This window comes from Narcine bancroftii, chromosome 7 (assembly GCF_036971445.1).
Source record: "Narcine bancroftii isolate sNarBan1 chromosome 7, sNarBan1.hap1, whole genome shotgun sequence".
NCBI lineage: Eukaryota > Metazoa > Chordata > Chondrichthyes > Torpediniformes > Narcinidae > Narcine > Narcine bancroftii.
Window position 1 is genome coordinate 139,326,342 of NC_091475.1, and position 13,529 is coordinate 139,339,870.

Here is a 13,529-nt window from a genome sequence, read left to right on the forward strand (position 1 = left end):
TCAGTCTAAAAGGCTAGAATAAAGCCTAAGAGAATTTCTCATCCAAAATTGAGAAAACCTTGGGGTACTTCCCTGGCAGTGACAAGTCAATCCTCTGTGTAGTAAGATGACTGGTTTGGAGAACACACATTCCCTGGCAAGGTGAAAGGGAAAGTCTGCATCTACTGGGGCTGAGTGCAATGCACAAAAGTGCTGGAGAGCTCAGCAGGCAAGGCAAGATTAGTTTATTTATGTAGTATATTTAAAACAACTCGTGTTAACCAAAGTGGTGTACAGATCATAAATTACATCTTAACTTAAGCAGCTATTTAAAGCACAGTATAAAACGGGTGCCCGAGGTTTAGAATTGTACATACAACATGGTAACAATCAATAATCACCTCAAAACACTTGTGAGTAAAAACACAACTTCAACCTGGATTTATAAGAGTTAAAGGCAAGCCAAATGTATTGCCTTATATGTATAATTCATTATTAATTGAATGTATTGTGGTTTTTAAATTTTAAATAAGAAATCATAAAAAAAGAGTTAAAGGAAGGGGCTGATTTGATGGAGGGAGGAATGTTGTTCCATAGTTTGGGGCTGCTATCGCAAAGATACAATCTCCCATGATTTTGTAATTTGAGTGCGGAACAACCAAGTGCCCTAAATTGGCCAGTCTGAGGGGTCTTGAAGTGCAGTAGGGAGTTAGGAGATTGGTGATGTGGGGTGGGGGGGGGGGGGGGAACAGTGCATTAATGGCTTTGTAAACAAACTGGAGAAATTTAAAATCTATTCTGAGCTGCATTGGCAACCAGTGGAGGGACGTGAAAAGAGGGATGATTTGGTCCTCTTCTTGGCTCTGGTCAGGAGCCTTGCTGCAACATTCCGCACAAGTTGCAGACAGGATAATGGCGACTGACTAATTTCAATAAGTAGTCTAAATGGCAGAAAATGAACCCACGGATGACTTTCAAGATGCCTTTCAGTGACAGGAATGATTTGATTTTGGCAATAGTGGAGAGCTGGAAAAAGCTAGCTTTCACTACTGCATTGACGTGTTTGTCTAACTTGAAGATGGAATCAAATATCACACCAAGAGATTTGATATGTGGTTTGATGAGGGTGGATAGGTTACCAAGAATATTGGAGATACTTTTGTTGGAGCTCGTCGTGGTGGTGGTGGATGTTGTGCAAATAGGATAATATTGGATTTGCCTTCGTTCAGCTGCAGGAAGTTTTGAGCCATCCAGAATTTTATGTCCTCCAGACATTCATTGAGGATGGTTAACTTTGCTTTATCGTTGGACTTCAGGGGGGAGATGGACCTGAGTATCATCAGTGTAGCAGTGGAAGGAGATGCCGTGTTTTTGGAGGATATGGCTGAGGAGAACAGAATGGAGCCCAGATTAGACCCTTGTGGGACCTTACAGGAAAGAGTAGCAGAGGGGGATGAAAATGTGTTCATATTGACTGAGAAAGTACTATAATTAAAATAAGATTTAAACCAGTTCAGGGCCATGCCATCGACACCCACCCTCTGCCAGAGGTGAACTAGCATGATCCGCAATACTGAACACTGTGCTAAGGTCCAGGAAAATTAGAATGGCGGAGCTCCCTGAGTCAGTGGCGAGGAGCTGGTTAATGTATTCTCTTAGTAAGGCTGACTCTGGGCTCTGGTGGGCCTTATAACCTGACTGGAATCTTTTGGATATGTTATTTTGGGTAGCAATTGGTTAAGAACAACTTTTTCAAGGACCTTTGACAGGAATGGAAGTTTAGAAATGTCTGTAACTTTTGGTGTGGGTGTTGTTAAGGAGAAAGTAAGTAAAACTATCTCCAACTAAACCCTGTATACACAAGGTTTTCAATAAAATATCCTTCCCTGGCAGAAAACTTGTCATAATCAACATCCTGATTTTTTTTCTTGAATGTCTCCCGCCTTTTTCCTCCCACAAACTTTTGATGTGTTCCTTCTTTTGCCCTCACCTTTGTCCTAACCCCCAACCCCAACACCTACAGCCTGAGCTTGTCTATTTTTCTTGGCACTCTGCTTTGAAAAACTGTTAGAAATGCAGGTCAGGGTCTTTGCACTTGCCCATTTGTGATGAAGTGTCCTGGATCTGAAATGTAAACTGATTCTCTGTTGAAAGTGGATGCCTAGATTCCTATTGTTCCAAACATTTTCTATCAGACCCAATCTTCCTTCCGGCTGGTGTCAAGAAAACATGACGCATTGCTCTCCCTCTTTTTTTTCAAGCTTTGTTTTACAGCTCTGAGCATTTCACCTCCATCAAGCTACCCACTAGAGTGAAACACACCCCAGAGCAAAGAGGAAACTGTTCTACCTGCATTAGTTTCACCTTCACTTCCTGAACCACACAGTAAAGTTTCAAGTCATTGACTCATTTAATGAGAGAATGGACCTGATTGTTAACAAACACAAAATAATAAAAAACCTTCACCAACCTGTCACAGCCAAACTTTAAGAATAGATCTCTATCCCTCTTCAGGAATGGATCTCATAGCAATCCTTTTAAAAATATGGTCTGTATTAATTCTTGGGAGTCACCTCCAAATGAAGGTCAGCAGTGGTGATGAAATTCACCATCATGCTTAGTGTGGCGGTTAGCGCAATGCTATTAGAGTGCCAGTGACCTGAGTTCAAATTGGACGCTGCCTGGAAGGAGTTTGCATCATTCTCCCTGTGACCTGTGTGGGTTTTCACCAGGTGTTCCCCTTTCCTTCCACCCTCCAAAAATGTACAGAAAGGCCTTCTACAGTGTTGCATTGCTAATTTTTTTTTAATGTTAATTGTCTTTTTTTAAATTTCACACTATGAACTATATTAATCAAAATACACACAAACATTTCCCTCTTGACTATACACAGTGTCATTTATTTCCCCTTTATCCCCCCCTCCTTTCCCTCCCTCCTTCCCCCCCCCTCCAAACCTATTAAACATTCAACATATATAATACAATAAACCCATTAAACAATGTCATCACACAATGAAAATAAACAAGAAAATTATGTCATCTACTTTTACAGTTCATTTCGTCTTCTTCTCATTCTCTCATTTTCCGGGGTGGAGGTCCGTGGTAGGCCCTCTCTGTTGCGTTCCATGTACGGTTCCCAAATTTGTTCAAATAAGGTGACTTTATTTTTTAAATTATATGTTATTTTTTTTTCCAATGGAATACATTTATTCATTTCCATGTACCATTGCTGTATTCTCAGGCTCTCTTCTGATTTCCAAGTTGACATTATACATTTTTTTGCTACAGCTAAGGCTAACATAATTAATCTTTTTTATGGTTCATCCAGTTTGAGGCCTAATTCTTTACTTCTTATATTACTTAGAAGAATAATCTCTGGATTTTTTGGTATGTTGCTTTTTGTGATTTTATTTAATACCTGATTTAGATCTTCCCAAAATTTTTTCACTTTCTCACATGCCCAAATTGCATGTACTGTTGTTCCCGTTTCCTTCTTACAACGAAAACATCTATCTGATAATGTTGGATCCCATTTATTTAACTTTTGCGGAATGATATATAGCCTGTGTAACCAATTATATTGTATCATGTGTAACCTCGTATTTATTATATCTCTCATAGTTCTGGAGCATAACTTTTCCCATATTTCATTTTTTATCTTTATGTTTAGATCTTTTTCCCACTTTTGTTTGGGTTTATAGCTTATTTCATCATTTTCTTTCTCTTGCTGCTTGATGTACATGTTTGTTATAAATCTTTTAATTATCATTGTGTCTGTAATCACATATTCAAAGCTGCTTCCTTCTGGTAATTTCAGTCTGCTTCCCAATTTGTTCTTTAAGTAGGTTTTCAGTTGGTTGTATGCAAACATTGTACCGTGAGTTATACCATATTTGTACATCATTTGTTCAAATGTTAATAAATTATTTCCCAAAAAACAATTTTCTATTCTTTTAATTCCTTTTCTCTCCCATTCTCTAAAGGAAAGGTTATCTATTGTGAAAGGGATTAGTTGATTTTGCGTCAATAATAATTTTAGTAGTTGGTAATTGTTTTTTTTCCCTTTCTACGTGAATCTTCTTCCAAATGTTGAGTAGATGGTGCAGTACTGGTGAACTTCTATATTGCACCAGTTTTTCATCCCACGTATAAAGTATAAGTTCTGGTACCTTCTCCCCTATTTTATCTCACTCTATCTTGGTCCAATCTGGTTTTTCCCTTGTTTGATAAAAATCTGATAGATATCTTAATTGTGCTGTTCTATAATAATTTTTAACGTTTGGTAGCTGCAAACCACCGTGTTTGTACCATTCTGTTAATTTATCTAGCGCTATCCTCATTTTCCCCCCTTTCCATAAGAATTTCCTTATTATTCTTTTTAGTTCATTGAAGAATTTCTCTGTTAAGGGAATTGGTAACGATTGAAATAGGTATTGTATCCTTGGGAAGATGTTCATTTTAATACAATTTACCCTTCCTATCAGTGTTAGTGGTAAATCTTGGGTTTGTGTTTTCTATTTCTCTTCCTTGTATCTCTGTCTCTTCTGACTTTCTTGTTGAGCTGCTTGCCTCAGTTTGTTGGGTTTTTTTTTTCATGGCTTCTTGATGTTGGTCCTCTTCTTCTGGGCTAGTTATCTGTTCAGCATCCTGCTTCTGTTTTTCTTTCTCATCCCTCCCTTTCCCGTTGCTTTCCTTTTCTTCCAGCTGGGAGCCCTGCTGTCGAGCATCTCTCAGCTGTTCCTGCTGTGTCGGTTCACTCCACAGCTGATCTCCACTCCCGTTGGTGTTCTTCTTGTCCATTTTGTGTGCATTGTGCACCTCTGTTTGGTTCAGTGAGCCATTTTTGCAGTCCTGCGGTTGGGAGGTCGCGACCCTGTGGGATCTCCACTAACCTCAGGGAGCAGGCTCCTCTTTCCATGGCACATCCCTGCTTTTTCGTGCAGGTAAGGCTTTCTCCTTTGTCTTCCGGCATCTTTCTTTCTTTTTTTCCCATTGTTTTTGGTTTTTCTTTCTTAGGTCCCATTTTCTTTTTTTTTCTCCACACCTTTATCTTTTGTTGTGTTTTGTGTATCTGGGGCTTTGCTTTTCCTTCACTTTTTTTCTTCTTTTCTGGAGAGGACTGGTATTCTCCTACTGCCCACTACTCCATCACGTGACTCCTCCATGTTAATTGTCTTTGAGAGCACTGGGAAAGATTGCCTGAAAATGAAACTGATAAAGACACGAACCTCATGCCAATGGTGGAGCAGATAAATAATGTGATTCAGAAGGAACATAGGGTATTGGCCTTTATGGTTGAAACATTGAACACAAGAGCAGAATGATTATGCTCTGACTTAAAAAAAAGTGGCTTTGACTTTAATGGAGAACTGTGTGCTGTTCTGATCACGACACAATAGGAAGAATGTGATAGTAATGTGATAGGGTAGAGAACTACACCTGTATTTCATCAAGATGTGGCCTGGGATGCAATGCTTCAGTTATGAGGAGAGATTGGGGGCCTATAGTACACAAAAGAAAGTGCTGGAGAAACTCACGGTATCCGTAACAAGTAAAATGCAAGTGATGTTCGGGCCCGTGCCTTTTTTCAGGTTTATCGAAAATCAGAAAAGGTGAGATGGGGGAGGGAGAAGGGAAGGGGATAGAGGACAGGCTAAAAGTAAATAAATGGAGGTAATAAATGGATACAGATGGTGCAGGTAGCAGAGAAAGAATTAGTAGGGGAGAGGTCAGAGCACAAAGAAGAATAGCACTCTGATGGAAGGATGCAAAGCGGGTGGGAGTTGGAGAAAGGGAGACAGAGGGAAAGAAGGAATCCAGGGGAGGGGGTTGATGGTAATTGGAGAAGTCACTATTGATGCCTTTTGCTTGAACACCATTGAGACAGGGCAGAAAGTTTCATTCTTTCATTTTACAGGTGGCCTCGATTTGGAAAAATTTACACATTTCCCTGAAGCAGAAATTAGCAGGGATATGACTGAGGGTTATAAAAATATAAAGGGTATTAGACTGCAGGAAACCTTCCCCGAATCACAGGTAAATATAGCTTAAGGACATTGATTTTGAGCAGTGGTTTTCAAACTGCCCCCACTAAACTCACATTCCACCTTAAGTAATCCCTATGTGCCTGCTCTGTGATTGGTAAGGGACTGCTTAAGGTGGTATGTAAGTGGGAAGGGAAGGGAATCACTGCTCTAGACCCAATTGTTTCTGAAATATTTTGTTTGATAAAAATTGTAATTGGCCCAATTTCTTTGGAGTTATGAGACTGTCCACATAATGTCAATTCGGTATGATTAAAACAGGTTTTCAAACTTTTTCTTTCCACTCACCCTACTGCCTTAAGTAAACCCTTAATAATCACAGAGCAGCTGTGATTTACTATACTATATTTGTATACTATTAGCATACTATATCAACCTCCCATTGGGAGCCCACTAATTATTGTGGCCTACTTCCAGCTGCATAATTCCATCATTTTAACACTTACACCAGTCTTTCTTTTGGCACTATTGCAGTTGTTCAATGATTTTTATTAAATTTTCAAAATATGAGAAAAAAATTCTGCAGGGAACCTCCTTTCAGCAAGATCGAAGCAGGAATTATTCTTAAAACTGCAAAATCATGAGCCATTATTTGCATAATCTGTCTCTTCAATTACTCTATGGTGTTTCCATTACAATTACTCTAACATGTTTGTCGATGTATCACAAAGATAAAATGTCAGAAATATGAAAAAATAAATGCAGAAAAAAATGATGGAAATGTTGAACAGGTTAAACTCCATCATTGAAGAGAAAAATCAGTCAAATTCTCAGTTTAAGTTTATTTCTCATGAAATACTATGTACGATGAGAAACATTATCTCTAATATTCATGGAGCTGTGGAAAGAGCACAATATACAGAGTGCAAGATTGCAGTGAAAAAGATCAATTAGCACCAACATAGTTTTGGAGTTCATTCCTGAAGCCTTTGGGGGGAAAAATATTAAGCTTGTTGCTGTACAATTTTACATTCATAACCCTTTTCACTGATTGAAGGAGAGACGAGAGAATGTGACCAGGGTGAGATCAGTCTTTCAGAATATTGGCTTACACTCCTAGGTAATGGGAGATGTAAATGGAGTTCTGGGAGGGGACTGTATTAAATTCTGAGCTGTATTCATTACTTTCTGTAGGTTCATCTGATCTTGAGTTGAACAGCTCCTGTACCATGCTGTGATGTGTCCAGCAAGTCTATGTGAAAAAGTTGTTGAGAAACAAGTGGGATATGCTGAATTTCCTTAATTTTCTGAGAAAGTAGAGATATTGATAGAATTTCTTGACTGTCCCATCAATGTGCTTGGGCCAAGTCAAGTCATAGCAGGAATTTATTCCGAAGAATTTATATTTTTCTACTCTTTGGACTTCAGCACTATTAATATGGACAGGGGTTTCTGCCCTGACTCCTGAAGTCAATGATCACATCCTTCATCTTATTGGCATAGAGAGAGAGAGAGAGAGAGAGAGAGAGAGAGAGAGAGAGAGAGAGAGAGAGAAAGGTTTCTATCATAACATCATGCCATTAAATTTTCAATTTCTTTCCAGTATTCCATCTCATTGCTATTTGATGCCCAGCCTATTAAATTGGTGTGGTCAGTAAATTTGAACATGTAGTTGGAACAGCCTTTATCTCTGCAATCATGGGTGCAGAAGGAATACAGAAGGTAACTGAGTACACATCCTTGAGGAGTGCCAGTTTTGGGTGTGATCATGGAACAAATCTTGTTACCCATCATCACTGATTATGGTCAGTCTGTCAATAACTTTTAATTAGAAATAGAAAAAGTTATAAGATTAACAGGTGCTCAGACCACAGGGACAGAGAATAATGAGAGGTTTGGTTTGGGGGTGTTGAGTGGAGAGAAGGGAAAAGCAAAAAAAAACAAAAGGAAGAGGTTTGTGAGCGGAATAAAGGCAGGAGAGATTAAGAAACCAAAGTAATGATGGTGGTAATGGAAAAAGAGGCGAGTCTGGAGAAACTCAAAATTATAAAGGCAGAATTAAGCCAGCGATTGCAATAAAATCTGGCATTGATTAGTATCTGAAACATTTGAAGTAATTTTGAGACTGCAAGGCACAAAACATGTTGAGTCAAGATAAAAGATTTGCAATCTTTGAATATCATCAAAACAGTGTAAAACCTAAGGGTACTGAGGTCAGAGCCAAGTGGAGAATTAAAAAAAAAGACAAGTTTGCTATCATGTTTATGGATTAATTTTTAGTTCAGGAATGGCAATCACTTTATTTCTCTTTTTTTTAAATGGAATTGAATAGCATCATGAACAGAAAATTCACACGGTGAATTGGAAGAATTTCAGCAAGTTAAGTGCCTGCAGCCCTGAAAAGGCAGCAGGAATAGGGGAGCTGAAGGAGCTCAAGAGGCAAAAAAAAAAAATCTGTAGATGCTTGAAATCTGAACTAAAACAGAAAACACTGGAAATATTCATTAGGTTGGGCAATGCCTGTAGTGAAAGAAGTAAAGTTGAGTTTACAGATTGCATACATTTCATCAACACTGAGATACATTAGAAATCAAATATTTTTAAGTTGTAGAAGTGGAGAAAATTGAAGAGAACAAAAGAAATGCCCTGTTATGAGACATTGACAAAGGAGAGTCTAATGAAACTCTCCTTCCTCAGGAGTTTGCGGAGGAGCTAGTGGAGTTGTTCAAATGAACCGGTACGGACTTGAAGGGCCGACATGGCCTGTTTCCATGCTGTAAACGGTTATATGGTTATATGGAAACACAGGCAGAGATCTGTGTTGATCCTGATCTTTCTGGAGGAGATGTTAATGGAAGAAAATAAAGGATGGAAGAGAGAGAGAGAGAGAGTGTGAGAGAGAGAATGAGAGGGAGAGGAGAGAAAGATAAATAACAAGGCTCAAGTGCTTGGATTTGAACAAGAACATTTGCAGATACTGGAGTCAAGAACAATGCACAAATGTATAAATGGGGAAACTCAGCAGGTCAGGCAACATCCGTAGGAAGTAAAGGATAACCAATGTTTCAGGTCTGGGTTGTGTAACCTGCTGAGTTTCTGCAGCACAATTGTGTATAGGGCTTGGATGGGAGTTGCCAAGGGAAGAAAAGGCAGTTGAACTGTCGACAAATGACATATTTTTGCAAGATTCTGCAGCTCTGCAGAAGATTAAAAACCACAGCTTATATTACATTCACAAAATACAATAATGAATTAGAAGGCACTAACTGCCTATTTGTCATTCAGTTCACCATGTCACAAATAGGTGCTTTACAACAGTTACCCCTTTTACACAGATGATTCAAGTAGGGTATTACCTGCCTTTTAAATACTTTGCCTACATGCGTGAATGCATCAAAGGCGGATTGGGGGATTTGAACTTACCTGGCTTTTATCTGCCCAAGTAACTAGTGTCAGAGGCAAAGTGGGGCTGTGCTACACATCCTGCCTCTTTTGCTTCGGGAAGCTGGCTTGCTGTGTAAAAGGACGCGCCAAGCCAGCTTTTCTTCTGCTCTGAGTGAACAAGCAAGCCAGCTTCCTGAGATAGGTCATGTAGACAGGAATAACACAGCTTTTCAGTGTAAAAAGGGTGTTTGACATCATTCAAAAGCTTTACAGGAATATTCAACCTTGTTTAGTAGACTTACTGAAGTATTCTATTCATTTGTGTAATTGATCCTTCAAAATGATAATATTTTAGACATTATTGACTTAAATTTAAATTTAAATGTAGTACACTTGTGGTTTAATGAAAATCTGTTGGTTGCACTCCAGCTACAAATGATGGGATGTGGTTTCTGAAAAATTCTGGAAAATCATCCATGGTCTATGTTTAATATACATTAACATTCTGGAACTACTTTTAAAAGAATCTATGATTATTAATGAAGTGAATATGTTTTTAGTTATGAATGTGGTGAGCAGTTACTTCAAAAGTACAACTTATTAATTTGGTATTATGACTTTTAATACCACACATATGTTCATCTATGTGAATAAATTACAAAACCTACAACTAGGTGAAATTATGTAAGAGATTTAATTATTGAATTAAATGAAATGTCCTACCTTGGGAATGATTTATAGTATAGAATCAAATAATGCAGTAGAAGAGGTTTTTTTTGTGTTTGAATATAATTAAGTGGAAATAAGGTTAAAATATTTATGTTGGAACATATTAAACATTCCTATATTTTTATCTTATAATTACTTTTATAATCATTAGTTTCCTTAAGCTTAACTTACAGTACTTTTTTTCTTTTTCTTAAAAACTTTATATCCTATTCTGTTTCAGCAGTATTAATTTATCAGTAAATTATAAGGTTAACTGTTTCTTCATTTTGAGATTATTTTTGAAACACTGCAGAAATCATGTGCAAAAAAAAAATAACAGCTATCTTCAAAAGCTTCATTAACATGCCAATCCAAGGGGTAAAACAATGATTTCAGTTACACTTACTGGTTGATAATATATCAGTGTTTTTATACGTAATTAGATTAAATATTCAAATACTCAAAAAATCCATTATGTGGCAGCATGAAAATAAAACTTCTTAATTGTCATTTCAATCTATTAAAGGCATTTAAGTGCAGCCACAGAATATTGCACATTATTGCAAAGATCTCAGGCATCACATTTTATCTCAAATGCTGCATTAAGGCCTGTGGATCATTTATAAGGGACAGAATATGGATAGCGCCTATGTCATAGGTGCACATAGGACCACCGCCAGTGGGTTGATATCGCCTCAAACCGTGCATCTTGGCGCCTCACTGTTCGGCGGGCAGCAACCTCCTTTGAAGAAGACCGCAGAGCCCACCTCACTGACAAAAGACAAAGGAGGAAAAACCCAACACCCAACCCCAACCAACCAATTTTCCCTTGCAACCGCTGCAACCGTGTCTGCCTGTCCTGCATCGGACTTGTCAGCCACAAACGAGCCTGCAGCTGACGTGGACATTACCCCTCCATAAATCTTCGTCCGCGAAGCCAAGCCAAAGAAAGAAACATAGGAAAGCTAAGGTTCAAGCAAAGAAATAAGAGAGTTGAATGGTTGATAGCAACAGAATTAGTTGAGCGAAGCAAGGAGACCTGCAAAAGAAGAAAAGTTAAATTATTTCAGACATTAATTCTTCTGTATTTTGAATTTCTGCATTGAAGCATTTGGACAAATTTATCATGTTTAAAAATATAAATTGGTGATTGATCTTAATTGTTTCATCAGGCAGGAAGCTGGCCATAGCTGGGCTATTTCCCTTTTCAGTCCTTTCCAGATATCCCTTCTTAAGTTGTAAAATAAATTGTCCATCTCCAGCCATTGTTCATCCAAAGATGCAATTCAGCAAATCTCACTGTAACTACTTCTGGCAGAATCAGAAAAATCCATCAAGTGTAAACAGATAAATGCATTTACATGTCTGCAAGCTGTCATTTACAATAAAATGATGTCATTAGGAAAGCCCAGCTTTCATGGCAGCAAGAGGCCATTAACTTCTTCTATGGATAATCATTATAGAAAGAAATTAAATTCTGCAAGAAAATATTGCAAGAGGATTTTTTTAAAAATTCAGTCTCCTATGTCCCAGATCATTTTCAAAAGGAAATATTTCTATTTTTTAAAGAGAAATATTAACTTGAAAGCAAAAAGTAACCCTTCTTACAAATATAAATTCATCTAGAAGTCAATGAGAACAGAAACTAACTGCAAGACAGGCTACAGAAAAGCTATTACTTATTTGGTGCAGCAGGTAAGATGCATGTGTGCCATTCCAATTTGGAATATTAACTGCAATAATAAATAAATGCTGAGCTCTTATGCTCATTGCAAAATCCATATTAAAAATTCGATCATTGCTTGTAGTGATATGGAAGGAAATATGTCCTTCACACAGTTCCATGAAAACTCTAAACTCAGTTGAACCAGAAATAAAATATGTGGGATAATATTTAATTGAAGGATAATGCAGGGCACTTAGTTATGTTGAACACGCTCAATACTATATTGTTATATCGACCTCCATTATGTGTTTAAATCTAAATTAAATATTAAATCTAGTCATCTTAATCACAATGTTGTTAATGGAACAAAATGTACACAATTGGCAGAGGTCGACAGCATCGAGTCCACGCTGCTGAAGATCCAGCTGCGCTGGGTGGGTCACGTCTCCAGAATGGAGGACCATCGCCTTCCCAAGATCGTGTTATATGGCGAGATCTCCGCTGGCCACTGTGACAGAGGTGCACCAAAGAAAAGGTACAAGGACTGCCTAAAGAAATCTCTTGGTGCCTGCCACATTGACCACCGCCAGTGGGCTGATATCGCTTCAAACCGTGCATCTTGGTGCCTCACAGTTCAGCGGGCAGCAACCTCCTTTGAAGAAGACCGCAGAGCCCACCTCATAAAAGGCAAAAGAGGAAAAACCCAACACCCAACCCCAACCCACCAATTTTCCCCTGCAACCGCTGCAACCGTGTCTGCCTGTCCCGCATCGGACTTGTCAGCCACAAACGAGCCTGCAGCTGACGTGGACATTTACCCCCTCCATAAATCTTCGTCCGCGAAGCCAAGCCAAAGAAGATATACAGCAAATAACCTACAAGTGGATATGCTCTTTTATACTGAAAGCTTTAATATTTACATCATTTTGAGAGTCAATTGGAACAGTAAAAAATTGTAAGGTTTCATATTGATGTGATCTTATTTGCCTCTAGTTTTTCTAAAGATAAAGAATTTGGTCATGTTGGAAACTGCAGAAATTTATTTTACAAAAATCATGTTGAGTTTCTATTCTCCTATTGGCATTAGGTGTTAAGTAATTTTTATGAGAGTGAATGTGGTCACATCTTAAGTGAAGATAGAGCAGTTTGTTTACTGACAGATAATGTTCTAATGATTTCTATTTCAGGGAGGCAAAGCTGTTACTGCACCAATGATCAGGACCAGGGTTTAATTCCCACACCGTCTGTAAGGACTTTGTACGTTCTCCACATGTCTGCGTGGATTTCTTCCAGGTGCTCCGGTTTCCTTCCACTGTTCAAAACATACCAGGCGTTGTAATTGGGCAGCATGAGCTTGTAGGCCAAAAAGGCCTGTAACTGTGCTGCATGTCTGTATGTATAGCAGAAATCCAATTAGGAATGCATATCAAATCGATCATTCAGTGAATTATTCGGGGCAGGAGACCTTACTTGGCCTTAATTTCATGCAGTTTTTGATTAATATGTTTTGTTGGGTCAAAGTAAATACGACATCATATTTCAAATAAATTTCCTACTAAATCTTTGGTGTTGGGCAATTGAGTCATATTTTCCCCTCACTAGCGGTCAGTATCAATGTGAGCTTCATTTTAAGATTCTGAGATCAAGTCATTTGAAGCAGCGAATGCATGTTGTATTATTTCCTATCTGGAAACATGGAAACATTTGCAGTTGTTCACCGAATCTGTGAATGTGGCCCATGGATGACAAAGCTAGATTCATTTGATTTTTAGCAGGCTATCATAATTGTTCATCCAGGTCACTGATGC